The sequence below is a fragment of the Palaemon carinicauda genome, chromosome 38 (genome assembly GCF_036898095.1).
Source record: "Palaemon carinicauda isolate YSFRI2023 chromosome 38, ASM3689809v2, whole genome shotgun sequence".
Lineage (NCBI taxonomy): Eukaryota > Metazoa > Arthropoda > Malacostraca > Decapoda > Palaemonidae > Palaemon > Palaemon carinicauda.
The window spans coordinates 37,066,086-37,088,585 of NC_090762.1; the positions used below are offsets into that span (position 1 = coordinate 37,066,086).

At 33.3% G+C, this 22,500-nt stretch overlaps 1 protein-coding gene and 1 long non-coding RNA gene across 5 annotated transcripts in view; one reads left to right on the plus strand and one right to left on the minus strand.

Moving 5' to 3' along the window:
• The window catches only part of LOC137630549 (tyrosine-protein kinase ABL1-like), a 332,860-nt gene that overhangs the window by 199,864 nt on the left and 110,496 nt on the right, over positions 1-22,500 (minus strand). The gene's annotated exons all lie outside the window — the stretch shown is intronic.
• Positions 1-22,500, plus strand: part of LOC137630553 (uncharacterized) — a 48,338-nt gene that overhangs the window by 1,054 nt on the left and 24,784 nt on the right. Inside the window, exon 2 of the long non-coding RNA XR_011041729.1 lies at positions 13,426-13,623. This is a non-coding gene — a long non-coding RNA (uncharacterized lncRNA). The remainder of the gene's footprint in view (positions 1-13,425; positions 13,624-22,500) is intronic.

The following is a 22,500-nucleotide window of genomic DNA, read 5'->3' on the forward strand; positions in this document are numbered from 1 at the left end:
TTTATCTTCGAAAAATCAGTATCTTATTCATTTTCTTATAGCTGTATTTTTCAAATATAACAAAGTCTTCATAGAATTGTGTGATGGTTAAGAAAATATTTTCAATCCTCTTGAATAAATAAGACCGAAAGATAATACAAAGCGCTTTTTTTATTTTAATTTTATTTTGTTCATAATTTGTTTTAGTCTTTCCTCAAAGTTTTAATAGTAATTACATTATTATTATTATTATTATTATTATTATTATTATTATTATTATTATTATTATTATTATTATTATTATTATTATTACAATGAATGATATTTTTACATTTATAATGTAAAAAATCTTTCTTGCCGTCTTTAATATCGTCTTGAACTCATGAGTAGGCCATTGGAAACCACATGTTATATAATCCTCATGTTATTTTTTCTATATGAAGATGAAACTTTATTTCTATCAGTGGTTCTTCAATAACGTTGTAACCTCCTGACAGAAGTTACTCGTCTTTCATTTCTCTTTGGAATATCGTTATGTTTTATCGTTGTTGTGATCTCACCCAACGAAGTTGGAAGGTGGTTATGTTTTAACCCCCTGTTTGTTGTTTGTTTGTGAACAGCTTCCTGGCCATAATTTTAATTGTAGAGTACTGAAAACCGCAGGGATCAACTGTTATGTAAAAAGCTGGAAATGATTAAATTTTGGAACGTCAAGGTCAAAGATCAAGCAAAATATCCAATTCACGTAATCATTCATAAGTTTGGACATCGTTGTCACAGAAACTTCAAACTAGGTTCATATTTGAGTGTATGAAAATGTACGGTAATTAATACAAGTTAAGGTCAAAGGTCAAGGTCGAGAAATAAGAGGTCTGCCCCTCTACTGAATACCCCTCTAGTTCATAATGTTTATTACTCAGTGGAACGGTTATACTTGCCATCGCAACACTTCCCAATTTCGAAGAGATATAATTTAAACCTGATTTTTTTTTTAACCAAGTGTAATCTATAACTCATCAATGTACTTGAAGCACACCATCTGTCAGTAAATTTATTACGCAAACCTTATAATCAAAAACTCTTCTTGCGCTGATGAAGGGGTTTCTGTCAAACACCGTACAGAGGTAGAAGACACATTAAGTTTTTTTTTTTATATTATAAATCTAATAGTTATTGTAATTGTTATTACCGCTGCTGTTAGTAATGTTATTCATTACTTGTCATGTAGTGTATTTCCTTATTTCCTTTTCTCATTGGGCTGTTTTATCCCTTTTAGAACCGTTGGGCTTAAATCATCCTGCTTTTTTCCTACTGGGGTTGTAACTTAGCTAGTAATAATGATAATAATATGTTCGTGTTTTCTATTATTGCCAGTATTTTCTCTTTAATATTATCTAACGGTTGTGGTGACCTGTTGGTAGCGTCCCTTGTCTGGTGATTGCCAGACTGGTGTTCGAGTACTGCTCAAACTTGTTAGTTCCTTTGGTCACTGCAATCTCACCACCCTTGTGAGCTAAGAATAGTGGGTTTGGGGGAGCCTATAGGTCTAGCAGCCGAGTCATCAACAGCCATTGTCTAGGCCTCCTTGGTCCCGGCCTGGGTGAAGTGGGGGCTTGGGTATTGATCATATGTATATATGGTCAATCTTTAGGGCATTGTCCTGCTTGATAGAGCAATGTCACTGTATCTTTTCTCTGCCATTCATGAGAGGGTTTTAAACCTTTAACGGGGTAAGGGTAACAGAGGATGGGGTAGGAGGGGGGTAGCAGGAAAACTTGGTGTGGTTGGGGACACTAAAATGGATTTTCTTCTCTCTGATTCAGATCTCCCCTAATATGCCCCCATCCATCTCTCCCCTTTTTTTGTGCGTATTAGAGAGTGACCTTGAACTCGATATGTATAAGAAAAGGTTCATGGTTTTTTCTCTATATAGGTTTATGGAAGCTTAGATTGCAAATGTGCCATCATCTGCTTTAAAGAGGAGTGCTCCCTCTCTCTCTCTCTCTCTCTCTCTCTCTCTCTCTCCTCTCTCTCTCTCTCTCTCTCTCTCTCTCTCTCTCTCTCTCTCTCTATATATATATATATATATATAGAGAGAGAGAGAGAGAGAGAGAGAGAGAGAGAGAGAGAGAGAGAGAGAGAGAGACACATATATTTTCAGTGAACATCCTTTGCTAATTTCGAGTATTATGATGTATTTTATCGTAGTATGTTAACCTTTTAAATCCTAAGGCTATAAAAACTTTTCATGGCGTTTTCATCCGACCAAAAAAAAAAAAAAAAATTATGTCGTACTGTTGTTTATTCAACAAAATAAACAATATTTTCCAGACTCTGCAAGTATTGTTAATTCTATGAAAAGAGATAGTACCAGTGGTCTATTTATGCACGAATCCCACTAGTAACATATGATTGTATAATCCTGAATTTCGGGGTCTCTACATTCCTTAAATAGAATTCGTGCCCTCTGCTGGTATGTCAGATAAATGGGCTTACAAGGAGAAATTATCTTGTATCTGAGAGAGAGAGAGAGAGAGAGAGAGAGAGAGAGAGAGAGAGAGAGAGAGAGAGAAAGAGAGAGAGACATTCATTAGGGATACACCATTATATAGTATGTGGTTCTTTGTGTGAATTAGCAGACTTGGGAGTATGTGAGAACGCATATATTATGTTCGGTGATTCCTTGGATGAATGGATTTACTATGTACTACTACTATTACTATAGCTGCTCATTACTACTGCTGCTATGAGCACGCATACGTTTTGGAAGGGATTATGTTGATGAATGGTATTTTTACTACTACTACTACTACTACTACTACTACTACTACTACTACTACTACTACTTACTTGATTTGAGTGACGACAAATGTGAAAGAGATTAAATAGTAATTTATAGAAGTGCGCTTGGCTGGGCGTTCACCCCCTTGTTTTCTGTATTTGTTTGTTGTTTATTTGTTGTAGTAGCTAGAGTTCTCGAAAGGCCAAGTGGGCGAAAGAGAGAGAAAGAGGAAAGGGGGCAAAGATATCCCTTCCTCTTTAGGGGGAGTCTGTTGAAAAGAGAGAGAGAGAGAGAGAGAGAGAGAGAGAGAGGAGAGAGAGAGAGGAGAGAGAGAGAGAGAGAGAATTTCAGTGTACTTTCTTTATCAAGTTAGATTATTATGATTTATTTTATTCTAGTATACTAATCTTTAAAATCCAAACGCTATTAAAACTTAGATTGCAAACGTACCCTCAGCTGTTTTAAAGAGGAGTGCTGCGGGGAGAGAGAGAGAGAGAGAGAGAGAGAGAGAGAGAGAGAGAGAGGAGAGAGAGAGAGAGAGAGAGAGAGAGAGAGCGCATTGGGTGTTGGTTCCAGTTTCATTAGCTGTTATCCTTAAGCTTGAGTCGAAAGACGAAAATATCTCCGGGACTTTGTAAAGCTGTCGTGTTCATCGTCCTCCATAATACGGTTTGCTTGATTACTCGCTTCTGTCGTTATGTAAGGACCTGCGCTTATTGATTTCGTCTTCCCTCCCCCCCAGCCCCTTTCCCTCCGTCCTTCGCCCTCCGCCCCCCGCTCTTCCTCCAGGCGACTCTCAGAAGTCCTCTTCTCTTCTCGGGAGTTGTTGGATGTGAATCATGATTTTTTTGGAGTGATTTTGAATTATTTATGTTTGTTTTATGTTTAATTTTTTTTTAATGGAAATTACAGTTAACATTTTTTATTCATTTATTTTTTTCTTTTTTCGAGATAAGGTTGTTTGCTGCCATCTCTCCCTCCCAAAGCAGGTGACAAACTAGAAGGTACAAGTAACCCTACTTAAATCAGCTTAAAGATTTAAAGGTCGCTCATAAATGGCAGAGGCAAGGGACAGTGACAATGGTCTTGTAGGATAATGACCTAGACTTCTAAAGAATAACCCTATATAAATATGATCAGTGCCCAAGCCTCCTCTCCGCCCCAGGTAAGACCAAGGATGAACCAGTCAATAGCTACTGATAACTCAGCAGGTAGTCCTATAGACTCCCCCAAACCCCTATCCTTACTTCATAAGGATGGTGAGGTTGCAGACACTGTAAGAAATTATCGAGCTTAAGCGAGACTCGAACCCCGGTCCGATGATCGCTAGGCAGTGACGTTTCCAATAGACCACAACAACTCCAAAGCGCTTTTTAGGGTAATGGATTAAATTGACGTTCCCACCATCACTGGGCCGGGGTCAATCGAGGGTCACTCGCTGGGGTCAAACGTCAGATAGAAATTTAACCTTGGTCATAAGCTCTAAATTATATGACCTATTGAAGAAGTTGCTGTGGCCTGATTGGTAACGTCTCTGCCTGGTGTTTGCCAGACGGGGGTTCGAGTCCCGCTCAGACTCGTTAATGCCATTAGTGTCTGCAACCTTACCATCCTTGTGAGCTAAGGTTGGGGGGTTTGGGGGAGCCTATAGGTCTATCTGCTGAGTCATCAGCAGCCACTGCCTGGCCCTCCCTGGTCCTAGCTTGGGTGTAGAGGAGGCTTGGGCGCTGATCATATAATATATGGTCAGTCTCTAGGGCATTGTCCTGATTGCTAGGGCAATGTCACTGTCCCTTGCCTCTGCCATTTCATGAGCGACCTTTAAAAAAAAAAAAAAAGGGTGTGCATTAAGCGTTCGTTCTCCAGTCATGAAATTGATATGGAAAGTGAAGTTAAGTCATCCGTAAAAAGTCAAGTCACCCGCAAGAGGTCAAACATCCAACCTGAATTTAACTTTGGCTATGCTCTGATAACTATAAGAGATATAGACATTGTATCTGGTATGCGTGATGCCATTGAATCAGAGGTCAGGTTCAGGGCCAATGTCGTACCAAGAGGTCAGTGTTCACATTGAAATTAAAACAGGGTTTTATTTCATCATAAAACATTCTTATATATATATATATATATATATATATATATATATATATATATATATATATATATATATATATAAATGTGTGTATGCATGTATGTATATACACACACACAACACACACACACACACACATATATATATATATATATATATATATATATATATATATATGTAAACTTCATGCTATTTCGATAAATTAAAACCTTCAAGATTAAGGCGAACAGAGATGCAGCATCCATCACAAGTAACGCCAGAGTAACTGCTACCAATACAGGGAATTGTCAGGCTGATGCAAATAGTCTTCTGAACAATATACAAGATGAAACAAGCATTGCGATAATAACAAATATAGCAATAGAATTGTGGCAGCGGGAAGGAAGATCCTACCCCTCAAAAATAAAGAGCATATTAGCAGATAACAATTGACCAACAATGCAATTCTCTAAAGAAATTATAAATAAGGTAGGAAGCATTTAAAGAGAAAACAAAGGCAACAGATCAGTTAAAGTAAAGCAAGTGGTGTGGTTAAGGGCTGTGGTGGCCGATGTGGTAACGTCCCTGACTGGTGAACGCCAGACTGGTGTTGGAGTGCTGCTCAGACTGGATAGTATCTCTGGTCGCTGCAACCTCACCATCCTTGTGAGCTGATGATGGGGGTTTTGGGGGAGCCTGTAGGTCTATCTGCTGAGTCATCAGCAGCCATTGCCTTGCCCTCCTTGGTCCTAGCTTGGATGGAGAGGGGGTTTGGGCACAGATCATATGTATATATGGTCAGTCTCTATGACATTGTCCTGCTTGATAGGGCAATGTCCCTGTCCCTTGCCTCTGCCATTCATGAGTGGCCTTTAAACCTATAAATTGAGTTTTAAGCATTTCGTTATATATAATTGAATATGTGGTATTTCATACGAGACCAAGAGAGTATAGTAGAAAACTCAGAAGACGACTCGTCAGATGAAGACTTCATACCCGGAAATGAACCTAATTCGGACTCAAACTCACCAATTCCTCCATCAGGAGATCTATAAGAACCATGCAAGAAACGCAGCATCAATCGAAGCACAGCAGGTCTAACCAACCCTCTTATTTTGCAAAATCCGAAGGATTAACTTCATCTTAGGAAAATACTACGCCTGTGGCTAGAACATCAGAAAAAAAGTAAAAGAACTAAACAATTATCGTATTAAATTAACTTTAAAGACCATAACAAGAAAAATATACCTTTTATATAAATGAAATTATGGTTAGACCACACTTGACATTACTTTTAATAATACTCAACTTTCCAAATTAATCCCCACTAGTCTTCACTCTTCTTTCACCCACCTTTCCTATCAGCTAAAAAAACCTTCAACTTTCTCATATGTCTTTATAGAAGGAACTTGGTGGTACATGCCTTTGATTGTTCAACCTTGTTAGAGGTTTTCTGTAGATATTTAAGTGTTTAGAGGCCGCTCATGAATGGAAGAGGCAAGGGACTGACAATGCCCTAGCTAGCAGGATAATGCCCTAGTCTAGAGAGTGACCATATATATATATATATATATATATATATATATATATATATATATATATATATATATATATATATATACATATATATATATGTGTGTGTATATATACACACACACACACACACACACATATATATATATATATATATATATATATATATATATATATATATATATATATATATATATATATATATATATATATATATATATATATATATATATACATACACACATATATGATCAGCCCATAAGCCCCCTTTCCACCCAAGATATGACGAGGAAGTGCCAGGCAATGACTGCTGAAGAATCAGCAGATAGACCTATAGACTCCCTCAAAAGCCTATCCTTGATCACAAGGATGGTGAGATTGCACATAAAAGTAAAAAAATAAAACGCCCTTGAGTAGGACTCGAACCCCAGTCCAGAAATCGCCTCCAAGGGTCTTATTATGTTTTTAATATTTTCCTATTTATAAGTTGACTTCATTTATGAGTTGGCAGATATCCAGGATATGTCTATTTTGTTCTAAGGGATAATCATTACTGACGGAACAGGCAGCACTCTAAATAAAGAAGTATAAGGGAGATTATTTTTTTCCCCGTTAGTTAAACATAAGAAAGTCATAACAATCAAGAAAACCGGAAACCGGGAGAGAAATTCAAAAAAGGCATTATGTAGGTTGATCGATATTACTACCATATTAAATGGGTCTGACTCCCTTTCTTCTCTCATTAGGATGCCTTTGTTTGGAAGGTCATTCGTTCATCTAAGGATGGAGGCGATAGAATATTTCATAGAAGGACACTTGACCTCATTAATCCTGATAGTTGTAACGCTAGATAATTTACGGCCTATTCATCTTTAACGTGAACAAGCCGGATTTTTGTTTGCGTACTCCTCTCTCTCTCTCTCTCTCTCTCTCTCTCTCTCTCTCTCTCTCTCTCTCTCTCTCTCTCTCTCTCTCTCTCTCTATATATATATATATATATATATATATATACACACATATATATATATATATATATATGTATATATATATATATATATATATATATATATATATATATATATATATATATATATATATATATATATATATATATATATATATATAAAATACACACACATGCGCGCGCACGTATTGACACTTGCGTTAAAGGTTTAAAGGCCGGTCATGAATGGCAGAGGTAAGGGACAGTGACATAGGCCTATCGAGCAGAGCAATGCCCTAGAGACTGACATTATATACATATGATCAGCGGCCACGCCCCCTTATATACTTATATAATGTATTTTTATTATATTGTTACATCTTGTAACATTTAAATCGTCTATTTTCACAAGTGAGATGTTAATGAGCCATATATATATATATATATATATATATATATATATATATATATATATATATATATATATATATATATATATATATATATATATATATATATATATATATATATTTCTTTTTTTTTTCTGGAACCAAATTATTGATAGACCACTTTCATGTAACCTACTCATTTCAAATTAAAATGAAGTGACTTAATTTTCTGTTTTTTTTCTGTATATATATCATTTAATAAATTGTTTGTTTTTTATTTCTCATTAAAGCGTTCCAATCGTGATTGATTGATAGATATAAATCATATAAAAAGCCGAGACATAAATGGGTAAAAAAAAAGGAAAATATAACAACGAAAAGAGAAGAAAGTAACTAGAAAATGCAAATAGAATTATAAGACATAGAAATTCCTATTTGTATTGATTATTCATTACTTCTCATGCAGTTTAGTTATTTCCTTATTTCCTTTCCTTAATTTGCTATTTTTCTATGGAGCCATTTGGCTTACATCATCCTGCCTTTGCGAATAGGGTTGTATCTAGGTTGTTAATAATAATAATAATAATAATAATAATAATAATAATAATAATAATAATAATAATGCTAACAATTTTAATTGATAATAATAATAATAAATAATGAATAAAAATTATATTTAGTAATTTATGATAATAATAATAATAATAATAATAATGATGATAAAAATAATAGTAATATTAAATGACATTAATGATTTTACATAATAACGACAATAATTAATCATTAATGATAAAAATTAATAATTAATGAAAGATAAATAATAATAATAATAATAATGCAAAAAGGTTAATAAATATGACATTGGAAAAAAATAAAGATGATGATAATGTAAGCATAATCGAGGCCACAGATTACGTTGAGAAGAAATTGATCGCGTGGGAGAATTTATATCAAGGAGTCCAGCCAGATCACTAATTGATGGATCACGTCATATGAAAGCCACCCGATTTTTTATTCCTGCGTTGTGTTGGGGGAAGGGGGGATGTGTAGGGTAAGGGGTTGGTGTTTAGAGGACCACCAGGAAAGGCAGCTGTTCGAATATGTCAACAGGGTTGGGATGCATACGAGGCCTTGTGTTACACTTGCGAGCCAGTTGCAGCCTTGCATAACTGACCTCCTCCTGGTGGTTTGATGTCAATCTTTTGACTGTATGGGAAGGTCATACTTATGTGTTTTTTTCTTTCGTAACCAACAACCCCTTCCCCTCTTGCTCATCAACATTGAAATAGGAGCTGTTACACATTTTATAAGTATGGAAAACTTTTCGTAATGTTTGAATTTATTTTTATATAGTGTTTTTCTTTTAGGTAGATTATTATTTTTTTCGGTAGCACGAGGTTGGATGTAAAGAAAAGAAATTTTCATTCTATGATTTTATTTTTCAGTCTGTAAGGGGAAAGAAATCATCTCTCTCTCTCTCTCTCTCTCTCTCTCTCTCTCTCTCTCTCTCTCTCTCTCTCTCTCTCTCTCTCTCTCTCATTCGGATTCATATATATATATATATTATATATATATATATATATATATATATATATATATATATATGTAGCATATATATATATATATAAAATATATATATATATATATATATATATATATATATATATATATATATATATATATATATATATATATATGTATATATCTATCCCTTTCTGAGGGGGATGCCTTAACGTGGCGAAATGGTTTGTGTATTGCCATGATTAGCAAGGCTGTATTAGAGAAGGCCACGATCAGACAAAAGTCTCCCACCATCACCAATCTGTAGTAGCGAGCGTGGTGAGGAAAACTGCCTAGACCCCAGATATGAATAAGAACATGTCTGAGGCCTTTGTCCTGCAGTGGACTAGAAACGTTTTCGTTGCATTATATATATATATATATATATATATATATATATATATATATATATATATATATATACAGTATATATATATATATACAGTATATATATATATATATTATATATATATATATATATATATATATATATATATATATATATATATACAGTATATACAGTAAATATGTGTATTTATACAAAAATATCTTATATCACTTCTCCGAATTTAAAAGCAAAGATCCTAATTTTGTCATTGAATTTATTAACATCTTTTTGCTTAGTTCTGAACCAATTAGTTAATTATTGATTGATTTATTCCCATTAACTGTCCTCACAAATCAATCTTAGTTCTCACTTTCATGTCATTATTTGAACTACCATATGCCGTTCTATATGTGGGTGAGAGAGAGAGAGAGAGAGAGAGAGAGAGAGAGAGAGAGAGAGAGAGAGAGGCATAACCTTAAACAAGTTGCCGTTCATTAGGCCTAATTGCCTGACCAAGTTCGCCCACGTTGAAATGACACGTTTTCATTAAGGTGACAAGAGATAGCCCCATCTATCCATCCGTCCATTGAGACGCACACACACACATAATAGCCATCTACACACACTAATCTACACACCAGATATACGCATATACATTAAATCATATAAACATTAGCATATACATACACCAAGAGTCCACCTTTGAACACGCACGTACACTACCCACGCAGTCATTTTAATCTCTCTCTCTCTCTCTCTCTCTCTCTCTCTCTCTCTCTCTCTCTCTCTCTCTCTCTCTCAGTACGAAACACAGCGTTTACAGCATGCACATTCACTAATATACTGCACGCATATATTCCCTGTAATATAGAACACACACACACACACACACACCCTGCTCGACGTCCCTTGTTGCTCCCATAGAACATTAGAAGCGGTGAGATTGCAGTCGATGTTTGTCGCCCAATCCAAAGCTGTCTATTGAGTCCGTAGACTTTAAATAGAAGAAGAAGCGACAAACAGATCGATTGCTTTGGGAATTCCACCCTTAAGCCCTCTCGCAATAGGAGTCTGCCATCTAGTAATGATAGTTCTCCTGGCACCCTCTTTCGCCCGAACAATGGGCCGATTTCTTTTTTAGCACTTCGACGCGGCGAAGGCATTCAGCGCGATTGTGTTATTCGGGTGTTTGCGTTGCCAGTACTTGTGTTTTGTTACTGCGCCTTGCTGTAATTCTGTTCGTGTATTGTTTCCTTTGGTTTGATGTCGTGTTTGCGTTCTGCAGCTGCTGCTCCGCGTCATTTGATCTTTGAAGTTGTATGGATGGATGTTTGAAGTGTCGTGATTTAGGTATTTGGTCATGATTAGGGTGGGGGAAAACGTCTTTTTAAGCAGAATTGCTCTATGTAAATGTGCATTACACAAATGTATATATATATATATATATATATATATATATATATATATATATATATATATATATATATATATATATATATATGGTATATATATAGATATATATATATATATATATATATATATATATATATATATATATATATATATATATATATATATGGTATATGTGTATATATAGATATATATATATATATATATATATATATATATATATATATATATATATATATATGGTATATGTGTATATATATATATATATATATATATATATATATATATATATATATATATATATATATATATGGTATATATATATATATATATATATATATATATATATGTGTGTATTGTATATGTGTATATATATGTATATATATATGTATATATCTATATATATATATATATATATATATATATATATATATATATATATATATATATATATATATATACACACGTAAACAAAGTTTATATTCTAACATAAACATATGGTTAGCATTGTATTCATGTCACCGATTTTTTTATCTTGCGAATTACTCTGTTTTTGTGCTCATATATATATATATATATATATATATATATATATATATATATATATATATATATATATATATATATATATACTGTATATATATAAATATATATATATATATATATATATATATATATATATATATATATATATATATATATATATATATATATATATATACACGTAAACAAAATTTATATTCTAACATAAACATACAGTAAGCATTGTATTCATGTCATCAATTTTTTTTCATCTTGTCAAGAACGAGTGACAGGGGACATGCGCCCTCTATCGTTTTGGGCTCTTTTTATTCAGAGAAATTATACCGTCTGTAAGGATTTTTCAAATAAATTGTACAACTATTATAAAGACATCTGTTATTATTATTATTATTATTATTATTATTATTATTATTATTGTTGTTGTTGTTGTTGTTTAGCCATATGGCCATTGCAGAGTCCGAAAATTAGACTTCGGGGATCTTTCAAGATTATTATTATTATTATTATTATTATTATTATTATTATTATTATTAGCTAAACCATAATCCTAGTTGGAAAAGCAAGGTACTATAAGCTCATGGGCTCCAATAAGGAAAAACAGCCCAGTGAGGAAAGGAAATAGGGAAATAACTACAAGAGAAGTAATGATTAATAAAAAAAAAATATTGTTGACTCGTCATTGTTATTTATTTATCATATTATCAGTGCAATGTTAGATTACAACTATATAATAATTCTGACTTTTTTATGCGAGTAAACGATTTTAATGGTGTCTTATAAATACGAAGTGTAGACGTGTTGCTAGTGATCATAATTGAAATTTAGTTGTAGTAGAATCCTTTTTCTTTGCTGACGAATTATGCTTAGTAAGGCTGGGAAAATTAACCTTGGCCAGGTATTTATGTTAAGCTAAATGGTATAGAAATCTATATTCCCCTTTTTTACTTAACATAACTATAATTTTAAATAATTACCATTATATTTCATTATCCCGTATTGAAAACAGACTTTTAAAGTTAAGATTTTTAATTTTATTTCCATTTAAATTGCCGTAGATATATGTTATTGTTATTGTTATGCAGCGAAAATAATGTATGTTTAGTGGCATTGTCTCTGTATTAAATGTTTACCTGATATGACTTTAACCCCTGTGAAACCTGTTCATAATGAATGTCCAGTTGGCTTCATCAATTCCGGTACACTTCACGGGAAGCTAAGGAGACGTCAGTGTACCGGAATTTAGTGAAGCCAACTGTACCATGTATTGTGTTTACTTTTAGATAGTTAATCATTGTTTATTTATTATGGTTTAGTGTAGCCTTCTAAAGGTTAAATGTGCTTATCTTCCCTTTGCTTGTCTCTATCTAATTACCTTTTCTCTTATCCATAAATGTACAGTAGATACACAGACACATGTGCACTATTATACATATATGTATATATATATATATATATATATATATATATATATATATATATATATATATATATATATATATATATATATGTATGTATGTACGTGTATATATATATATATATATATATATATATATATATATATATATATATATATATATATATATATATATATATATTTACATATACATACACCAATAGGCAAACTTGTACACTCCTATATATATAAATGTGTATGTATTTGTGTTTACAGAGATATTTGTAGCTTATCCAATCCCCCCCCCCTCTCTCTCTCTCTCTCTCTCTCTCTCTCTCTCTCTCTCTCTCTCTCTCTCTCTCTCTCTCTCTCTCTCTGCGTGTGTATGTGTGTTTGTTTGTTTGTGTTTTTTGGTATCATGTTATCCCGTGTTGTGTTGTGAAAGTTTTGACTTGACTTTTCTGTTGTTGTTATTGCGGCCTCGTATCGTGAAGGAGAAGGAGACGTTCTGGCCGCAGCATCCGACTGGGGGCTGAGAGGCGCGCCCATCTTCGCGGGCGGGGGGAGCCGCCGTGGGGTGGGTGGCGATCCCCACTCTCCCCCTCACCACGCCCACCACGTACCTCCCTACCAAGCCCACCCATCCGCCCTCCCGAGATACACATCCAACACTTCTACCATCGTGATTGGCGGTATTTTATCATCCACTGAGATTTCCTCCATTATTATTATTATTATTATTATTATTGTTATTATTTCTCTTCTTCCTCTTCTACTTCCTTCGTCTTAAGGTTACCTTGCTTCCTTACTGTTGGTTAATGTTGTGCTTGGTATGGCTAATGTGATCAGTATTATGATTCATATTGTAATTATAATTTATTCAATAAGTATTATGATTAATATTCATATCGATATGACCAATGTCATGATAAGTGCTGTGATTATGTGATCAGTATTAAGAATAATATAATTAATATTATGATTAATGCTGTGATTCATGGGATCAGTGTTGTGATTAACACTGGGATCATTATGTTTGTATCATAATATCAATATTATGATATTTGATTTGCTTATGTTTAAAATATTAACGTCAACATTAATTATGAATATGACGAATGATTGTCATTATTAATATTGAGATTATCACAATTAGATTGATCATTATTATGAATAAGAAGACTGATTATATGATTATAGCCATCCCGTCCCTTTTAATCTCTTAATAAAAGAGCAATTTAAACCAGAGACAGTCGACCTATGCCAATATTGTCGCGCTGAGGAAGTCGCCCGTCGCTGTGAAATTCTGCCAATAAAGTAGAATTTCAAGCGATATTTTCATCAACGCGACAATCCAGCGATGGTCTATGTAACAGTATATTAACAGCATCCTGGCCTTGCAGCTGCTGCAGCAGGTGATGCTGTGTTTCCCCACCTTTGCATCATTGGCAGCAACAGCTGGGACTGCTGTTAATTAGACTGCAAATGGCATAATGCTGTGCTGGTTAATTTTGCCCTTTTTCAACCCTCGTCTCCATAGTAATGGGCTCCCCCCCCCCTTCCCTTGATTCAATAGGCTTTTGCTTGTTTTTAGTTAATGGTCAAAAGATAGATTTACCCCCGAGCGCTGATTTGCTGTGTTGTCAAGAAATTCATAATAACACTAATGATTATGATGATAATAAAATAATTATTGATATAGTTATTGCTGTATTTGATAGACACAATGTCGCTCATAATAATATTTAAATTCATGACCATACAGCAAATCAGTTGTTTACGAAGTGATTCAGTTTGAAAGATATTTTTGTCTTCCCATCCCCCAAACAACCCTCTTAGGTCAATTGCACTCCATATAATCCCCCTTTAACCCTTTCACTGCCAGGGGTGAATCCAACAAAACTGCTGATGTAGTAAAGTCTTTCAAGGTCAAACAAACCTTAGCTTGTAAATATTCATCCGAAAGCTTTTCAAAAAGACATTTTTAATGACTACCAACTTGTTATGGTTTGGGTGATTTTAAAAGATGTTTCCCATTTTCAAATTTTGATAAGTTACCAATGGCAGTGAAAGGGTTAGAATTCCCTCTACACTCCCTGCTTTGATTGAACTGTGGTCACAGTAGTAGAATTGGGCTCGACACTTTTTATTTACATCCTGAAATAATGAAAGTATTACCTTTTTGGATAGTAAGAGAGATATGCTTGAGTATGCTATTACCAAGTAAGATTTGCTCATTTCTTGCTATTAACTTTTTAGTATGTTAGTTCAAGTTTGGCATTACCATTCCAAAAAAATAAAAATTATATGTTCATTTAACGAACATAAGTCAGTATTACCTTTTGCTAGTGAGATATGCTCGAGTATGCTATTACCAAGAAGATTTGGTTATTTGTTGCTATTTACATGTTAGTATATTATCTCAAGTTTGGCATTACCATTCCAAAAAATATATATATATATATATATATATATATATATATATATATATATATATATATATATATATATATATATATATATGCCTATTTGACGGACATAGATCAGTATTACCTTTTGCTAGTAAGAGATATGCTCGAGTATGCTATTACCAAATAAGATTTGCTTATTTGGTGCTATTAAGTTGTCAGGAAAAAAAGTTTATTTGACGAACACAAATCCAAGTCTTAAGAAATATAATTATGTAATATATTTGGGCGAGTTTGAAGTTGCTAACATGAACTTAATTTTTTTTTTTTAGAATGTAGCAATAGTACTTACGTGTAGAGTAACGTATTTTGTATTTTTTTTTTTTCATTTAGTAAACAATGAAAAAGGTCCATTAATAGCATTACAGGTAGAGTAGATTTTATTTTGAATGCTCTATCAGATATTATTGAATTTTATATGTTTCAGAATAGGAGAATCATATCTTTAGAATGACATTTTTAAACCCTTATTATTATTATTATTATTATTATTATTATTATTATTATTATTATTATTATTATTATTATTATTATTATTATTATTATTATTATTACTAGCCAAGCTACAACCCTAGTTGGAAAAGCAGGATGCTATAAGCCCAAGGGCTCCAGTAGGAAAAAACAGCCCAATGAGGAAAGGAAATAAGGAAATAAATAAATGATGAGAATAAATTAACAATAAATCATTCTAAAAACAGTAACAAAGTCAAAACTGATATGTCCTTTATAACTATTAACAACGTCAAAAACAGATATGTCATATATAAACTATAAAAAGACCTCTAGTAGTATTTAGTCTTTGAACAATCTGTAAGAATTGCATTGTTTTTTGTAGGTCATTTATTTACAATTTGGCATTATCATATTGCAGTACTTAAATGCTACGATGCTTGATTAAAGTTGACATATGTTTTATAGTAGAGAAACTTTAGTTTTAGCTCAAGTAGAGTTGGTTTGATTGACATTTCCAGATTTAGATTAACTTTCACAATTAAATGACAGGTTATTTCATATATTCGATATCAAGGTGGTAGGGAAGCTAATGTAGAAATAATTAGGCCAGTCAAGGAGTTTACTTTAATTTAGGTATTTATGTGTTTTATAAGTCGTAAAGAAAAGTCGTAAAGAAAATGTTCACCTAATCGGTTACTTGAACCGTTTAAAAGAATAAAGACAATAAAAGTACGATAGTTTAAGCAAAGGCATACTTTTTATGATTGAAATCACCGTTTTTTAATGCTTAGAAGAACCCATAATAATTATATAATTCTCAAAATTATGAAATAAAAACTTATAGCTTATTTAAAATCCCATGATCCTAATGAATTAAAAATCCATGTAGCTTATGTCAAATATCATGCTTTATATGATTATGTAAAAATCTATATAAATTTATATCTTACGTCAAATCTCATGCTCCGGATAATAACAAAAATTTATAGCTTATGTCACATTTCATCCTTTAAATAATTAGATTAAAATTTATATAGATTATGTCAAGTCCTATGCTCCGAATGATAAAAAATCTATTTAGCTTATGTCAAACTTCATCCTTTAAATGATTAAATTAAAATCTTTATAACTTATGTCAAATCTCATGCTCTGAATGATAAAATAGTTTATATAGCTTATGTGAAATTTCATTATTTAAAGAATTAAATTAAAATCTGTATAGGTTATGTCAAATCTCATGCTCCGAATGATAGAAAATATATATAACTTATGTCAAGTCTCATGCTGCAAATGATAAAAACTCTATATAGCTTATGTCAAATCCCATGCTCCGAATGATAAGAAATTTATATAACTTATGTCAAATCTCATACTCCGAATCATAAAAAATTTATATAACTTATGTCAAATCTCATGCTCCGAATGATAAAAAAATCTATATAGTTTATGTCATATCTCATGCTCCGAATAATAGAAAATTTATATAACTTATGCCAAATCTCATGCTCCGGATGATAAAAAAATCTATTTAGCTTATGTCAAATCTCATGCTCCGAATGATAATTAATGTATATAGCTTATGTCAAATCTATATCTATATAGCTTATACCAAATATCATTTTTTAAATGATTGAATAAAAATCTATAACTTTTGCCATATCTCATGCTCCGAATGAACTGTATAGGTTATGTCAAATCCCATGCTCCGAATGATAGAAAATATATATAACTTATGTCAAGTCTCATGCTGCAAATGATAAAAACTCTATATAGCTTATGACAAATCTCATGCTCCGAATGAACTAAAAACTCTATATAGCTTATGTAGACTATCAATAGCATCAAGATGGTAGTACGAAAGTGATTTCATGATTCAAGTACAAGAGTGTCCATCTCACCTTTGACCTTCCCGGGATGCTGATTTGGTCTGCTTATCTCGCAGATCCTTATCTTTCGGGTACATTGGATGCTGCACGTCCTCTTTTGGACAATTTCGGTTTTTATGGTATCCTACATTGAATGTTTTCGTTACATGGTACTTTTTACGTTAATTTTCTTAACGTAACCTCTTTTTTTTTTTCCTTCCTTTTGTGTTAATGATTTTGAGTTAAATTTTATTTTTCATTCCATGGTACTTTTTATGATAATTATTTTAAGTTTAACATTCACATACTCTTTTTGGAGGATCTAAGGCTGTCTTTTAATTACTTGGTAGCTTACATTTATTACTGTAAATGTAACCATGCCACGGATATTTTGATTGGTTGGTTTACTTAGCATTGCCCAATGATTACTGCTCATTTATGAAGCTTACTTTCTTATTGTTTGCATTCCTCTTAAGTTATCTCGTGGTCTAATGTATTTCCCTTCGGGTACTTGGTACTATAGAAATTATTATTTATTATTTATTAATTATTTCGTTGAAGCTCTTTTTGGTTATGGGTCCATGCCTTTTTTATTAAAGGCATTTGGAATATTTTTCCCCATGTTATTTTTTTTAATATTTTATTTTGACTTGAATTATTGGGTGAGGTTTTTTTCTCGCCTAAAGAACCCAATTGGAAGGTTTCATTCTATGTTTGTCTGTAACAGCACAAAAAAAAAAAAAAAACACTGGATTTGATATGACACGTAGAAGCACATTGCACGGTAAGGTTACGTCAGGTGTAAGTAGAGTGGAATGGTCAAGGAGTTAGTTGTCCTTCAAGTAGCTAAAGGAAAGAGAATCACACAGACCTATGTATGTATATATATATATATATATATATATATATATATATATATATATATATATACACATACATATATATAGACAGTATACACACACATATACAGTATACAGTATATATATAAAATATATATATATATATATATATATATATATATATATATATATATATATATATAGACAGTATACACACACATATACAGTATATATATATATATATATATATATATATATATATATATATATATATATATATATATATATATATATATATATATATATATATATATATATATGTGTGTGTGTGTGTGTGTGTATTGGTGCATATATAATTCCTAATATGTGGTGATTTAGTTCCTAATACCCAGTTAATATAACAGATATATTTTTTTATTAAAAATAGTAATTTTATACATTAGATAATCTTTCTTATGTCGATTATTGTCATTTTAATTGATCGTTTGGTTCTGCGAAATGAAAAAAATTGATTTCTTGCAAAAATGTGTAATTACTCTTCGAGCCTAAATGTTGAAAAACTTTGTTTTAACTTCGTTTTTTTTTTAACCCACTTCGGTTATGTTTTAGAGGAAAATTCTACGTGGTTTCACTATTTTTGTATATTTATTAACCACATATTTATTCTACTTGTCATTAAATTCCTTTAGATTAATTTGTAAAAAGAAAAATTATGGTGGTTTTTTCTCATTAAGTTCACATTTATAGGCAGATTGCTTTTTTTTTTTTTTTCTATTAAGAAACGTCATTGTACAATAGGCATACAGTCATATTTTTACCTCATTATGTAGCAGCGTTGCATTTTATTAGACCTTTTATATTTTATCCTCGGAAATGAGTTAACCGTTTGACCAAACCACATCTTGCATGATCCCAACAGAATGCGCCCAAGGAATGTTATGGGTCTTGTTATGATACAATATTGTAGAAAATAAGGTCATATGTTACTGTAGTCAAAGTTCATCCTGTATTAAGTAAGGCCTCTTTACATTTTAAGTATTTATAAGTATAATTCAAAGATTTATACTTTATTTTCGAAAAGTAATGCTATATTATGCCGACTTTTCAATTTTTTTTGATATAGTATACAGTATACCTTATCGGCATAATCTAACCAAAAGATTGTATAACACACACAATAGAACATTAAGTGAAAATAATCATTACCTCATTGAAAGAAATTTCATTCATGTGAACATTTTTGTGAAGAACATACATTATATATAATCATTAACATTGAATATTGTTGGAGACTCAAGATTAGCTTATTACTGTATAGGTATGAATTAATTTTATAAGATATAAACCTTAACATTTTGAGAATTGCTTACAGATTACGCAGATGTGGCGAGAGTAAGTGTTTCGGACCTATGAATTTTATAAAGGTTGTAATAGGTTATAAGTTGTTATACAAGGAAGTTCGAGGTTGTAAGTTGTTATGTATTCTATATTATAAATTTATGATTGCCTTTAAAGTATTGTATTTGCTTTATGTACGTAATCCTCATTGCTGCGTTATGGCATTCCCCATGCTCCGGCCTACCAGCTTACCTCTTCTTAAAGGTTTAAAAGTCCCTCATGATTGGCAGTCAAGGGAAAGGACGAAGCCCTAGAGACTGACCATATATACATATAATCAGCACCCAATCTCCCTTTCTATCAAGTTAGAACCAGGGAGGGCCAGGCAATGGCTACTGATGCCTAAGCAGTCCCTCATGATTGGCAGTCAAGGGAAAGGACGAAGCCCTAGAGACTGACCATATATACATATAATCAGCACCCAATCTCCCTTTCTATCAAGTTAGAACCAGGGAAGGCCAGGCAATGGCTACTGAGGCCTAAGCAGTCCCTCATGATTGGCAGTCAAGGGAAAGGACGAAGCCCTAGAGACTGACCATATATACATATAATCAGCACCCAATCTCCCTTTCTATCAAGTTAGAACCAGGGAGGGCCAGGCAATGGCTACTGAGGCCTAAGCAGTCCCTCATGATTGGCAGTCAAGGGAAAGGACGAAGCCCTAGAGACTGACCATATATACATATAATCAGCACCCAATCTCCCTTTCTATCAAGTTAGAACCAGGGAAGGCCAGGCAATGGCTACTGAGGCCTAAGCAGTCCCTCATGATTGGCAGTCAAGGGAAAGGACGAAGCCCTAGAGACTGACCATATATACATATAATCAGCACCCAATCTCCCTTTCTATCAAGTTAGAACCAGGGAGGGCCAGGCAATGGCTACTGAGGCCTAAGCAGTCCCTCATGATTGGCAGTCAAGGGAAAGGACGAAGCCCTAGAGACTGACCATATATACATATAATCAGCACCCAATCTCCCTTTCTATCAAGTTAGAACCAGGGAAGGCCAGGCAATGGCTACTAAGCAGGTTGATCTTTAGGCTCCTCCAAACCCTCCATCCTAAGCTCACAAGGATGGTGAGGATGTAGACACTGCTAGAAACTATTAAACTGGAGTAGGTCTCGAACTCCGGTCCAACATATTGCCGAGCAGGGACGTTTACGATAGGCAACCATAACCGCGAGTCTTGTAACATCTCTTCTAAGAAGTTTTTACTTTTACTTAATCCATGCTAGTGTTTTTATTCCATTTTTTTAAATCTTCCAGTCGTCGCTGGAGCTCATTTTGGAAAGCTTTTCATCCAATTCCATATAGGTTGCTAACTGGACAGCCCATGGTCAGGTCGGTTTTATGTATGAACAGTAAAAAATACAGTCCTGTCGTGTCCACTGCCAGACCGAGGCCTCAGGCATGTCCTTATTCATGTCTGGGGGTTTGTCCAGTTTTCATCACCACGCTGGCCATTGCGGATTAGTGATGGTATGAGAGAGTAGTGTTATCGCTCACAGCAAACCAACATAGTAGGCAATGTAGTATGGGTGGCCCTGACACAGCTTTGCTGATCGTGGCGATACATAAATCTTTTCACTACATTACGGTATCTTTATATATTTCTGGTCTCCAGGAGGTCTTGCTTTATGAGAATAATGCCAACAGTGTACTTGTGTGCAACACTGTAGGCAGTATAAAGTTTCATAGCAATATTCAAGACATTGCTTTCGTCATTTTCATCACTAGAAATTGGCCTTGTCTTAACTTAGTGAAAGTTTGCCCTTTGCCGTGATCAGCAAGGCTGCACTAGTCAGGGCCACCCACGCTAGGTTTGTTTGTTGTGAGCGATCAGTTGGAAATCTCCCACCATCACCACTTTTCACTGGCCAGCATGGCCAAACCCCAGACATGAACAAGGATATATCTGAGTCTTTTTCCCTGCAGTGGACTAGAAACGGTTGCATTTGTTGTAGTTGCTGAGTAAGTTGACCTTATTCCATTTTCAAATATCCTCGAAGACCAATTCTCGGGAGTGACCTTTATTGGGGTTCAGTGGTCTTATTACTCGGTGCTTTCATTTTTGTTGGTGCAACACTCTTTAGTGCCAATATTTACTCACAATCTTCGGGTCCAGAAATATTGTGACAACGCATTAATCTATCCCTGGAATCTGTCATTCTTTGGCCATATGTAGATTGGTTTATTTTCTGTCATTTTAAAACTGCATTTGGAGTTTGTGAAAAACGTAACATAACAAAATCAAAAGTTAAACTGAGTTAAATTTAGCTGAGTACAAACATTTCTTTACTACTACTACTACTACTACTACTACTACTACTAAAATGACAATGATAAAATCTCACAGGACATAATAGGTAAGGATATTTTCTCTCAATATTTTTGTACTGTCCATCAAGTCTAAATAAATAAGAGCTTTGGGTTGTCCTTCCTTTCCAAGCCCAACATTTAAAAAAAGAATAATAAAAAGCAAAACTGATTTTACACTGACAAGCAAAAGCAGCATTGTTTTGCCCCAGTCAAAAACTGCTTTTAC